Source organism: Vigna unguiculata, unplaced genomic scaffold (genome assembly GCF_037176805.1).
Source record: "Vigna unguiculata cultivar grain cowpea cultivar isolate G323 ecotype 2 unplaced genomic scaffold, ASM3717680v1 ptg000119l, whole genome shotgun sequence".
NCBI classification, from domain to species: Eukaryota; Viridiplantae; Streptophyta; class Magnoliopsida; order Fabales; family Fabaceae; genus Vigna; species Vigna unguiculata.
The window spans coordinates 110,001-112,500 of record NW_028196761.1 but is presented as its reverse complement, the minus strand read 5'-3'; positions in this window follow the sequence as shown (position 1 = coordinate 112,500).

Below are 2,500 nucleotides of genomic sequence, written 5' to 3'. Positions count from 1 at the left end.
AGTTCAGTATTCGCTTCAGTCGATTCCAACTTCCCAAAAACCTGCCTTCTTCGCAGTTCGGCTAAGTCTCCCTCGTTTCCAACTTTCCTCTAAGTTGCCCTCCTCGCAGTTTGGCCAAGTTCACTCTTTTCCAGCGTCATCCCCCCAAGTTGCCTTGGGCGCAGTTCGGCCTAGTTCACTCTTTTCCAGCATCATCCCCCCAAGTTGTCTTGTTCGCAGTTCGGCCTAGTTCACTCTTTTCCAGCGTCATCCCCCCAAGTTGCCTTGTTCGCAGTTCGGTCTAGTTCACTCTTTTCCAGCATCATCCCCCCAAGTTGCCTTGTTCGCAGTTTGGCCTAGTTCACTCTTTTCCAGTGTCATCCCCCCAAGTTGCCTTGTTCGCAGTTTGGCCTAGTTCACTCTTTTCCAGTGTCATCCCCCCAAGTTGTCGTTGCCAACAACCCAAGAGTCCATAGTATTCGGAGTTCTAGCGGGGCCTCCCCTTGCTTCCAACAACCCAAGAGTCCATAGTATTCGGAGTTCTAGCGGGGCCTCCCCTTGCTTCCAACAACCCAAGAGTCCGTAGTATTCGGAGTTCTAGCGGGACCTCCCCTTGCTTCCAACAACCCAAGAGTCCATAGTATTCGGAGTTCTAGCGGGGCCTCCCCTTGCTTCCAACAACCCAAGAGTCCGTAGTATTCGGAGTTCTAGCGGGGCCTCCCGTTGCTTCCAACAACCCAAGAGTCCATAGTATTCGGAGTTCTCGCGTGGCCTCCCATTGATTCAAACAACCCAAAAGTCCATCTTCTTCGCAGTTCAACATCGCCTCCCTCGTTTCCAACAGGCCCAAAGGTCGTCTTCTTCGCAGATCCACGAAGAGCTCATCACGATTTGCCACATTCCATTTCCCACGGGTTGTCAACAACACTTTCTCACACTTCCCGCAATCGAGTACGTGCATGACATGCCAAAGCACATCTTATTTGCCTTCCATCGCACTCAAGACGACGGGTTGTGGAAGAACGATATTGTTCACAACAAGTTCAAGGACAACGTCTCAATCAAGGGACACAACCGAATTATGTTGACTGGGTCGCTAAAGTAAACCCGAGTTCATATAATGCACCGCATCCAAAAGAACTAGCCACAACACGTGCATCACTGAGATGTTTCACTAGATGGAACACGTGCGTGACATTAGGATCCTCCAACACCTCTTCGTGATGGAAAGATAGAATTCGAAGCAACCACAGAAGTACCGTCTAGTGGGTAGGCAACACAGGGACTGATCAACCAATATCACCCAAGGCAACGGGTGAAAATGGAAGAGATGCATGCTTGACCGTTCGATACGCAAGGCATGGAGCCAGCCAGCAAGTGCATCTCGATTACAACTCACACACCCTCACGTTCGCAAGACACCACACCACAAGACGGTCCACCCCCCACCTACCATGGGCAAGCAAGCAAATGGAAACATCAAGTGACGCAGGGTCAAGCATCGCTAGGCATGAAAATAACTTTCCACAATATCCGAGGGACTAGCTGCCGAGCTAACCAACGATCAGTGACGACCGTGTGTTGGTATTAATAAAGCTCAACAACTATGAAGAGGCTAGTTGTGCCATGATAAACATGCTAACGCACGCACCACGTGAGGGGGGAGGCCTCATCAAGCTCCCTTTAAAACCTGCCAGTGTGGAGCTGGCCGGCTCAAGGAGCACTCCCCCCCTATAAGAGGTTAATATGCAAAAGGCAAAATTGTACAAGTAGATACACTTTTTTTGAGCAGACATAAGTCCATATCTCGGGCTATACTTCGAATTTTGATGCGATTTTTTGCAGTAATTCGTAGAATAATGGTATCATCCTTGCTCACCAAATTTCATAATTTTTCTCGAAGGGGAACTATTTTTTTTATTTTTTTTACTTACCGGGTATGTGTAAAATCGGGAAAAATAGAAAAGCACATGTAGACTTCGAATTTCGACCTCATTTTTTCCAGTCCACCACTAAACAATATCAGGAACCTCCCCACAAAATTTCATTCAGTTTGGCCAAGGTCTTAAATTTGACAAATTTTGGCACCAACCTATCTAGTCGCGGTGCACCGACCAACTTGGCCAAGTGCAAAATGCATCCAATTCAAAACTTTTGTGCACCAACGCTTTTACAGTACTCATTTGGGGGCATTTGGAGGCCTTTCCAACCCTCACATCTCAAAAACCACGAATTTCATTTTTTCACAAATCTCCCCACCAAGCCATCTAGCTATGCCGTGGTGCACCGCCAACCTTGGCCATGTGCAAAACCCTCCGAACTCAAAACTTTCGTGCACCAAGAATTTCATGGTATTCATTTGGGGGCATTTGGAGGCCATTCCAACCCTCACATCTCAAAAACCACGAATTTCATTTTTTCACAAAACTCCCCACCAAGCCATTTAGCTATGCCGCGGTGCACCGCCAACCTTGGCCATGTGCAAAACCCTCCGAACTCAAAACTTTCGTGCACCAAGAAT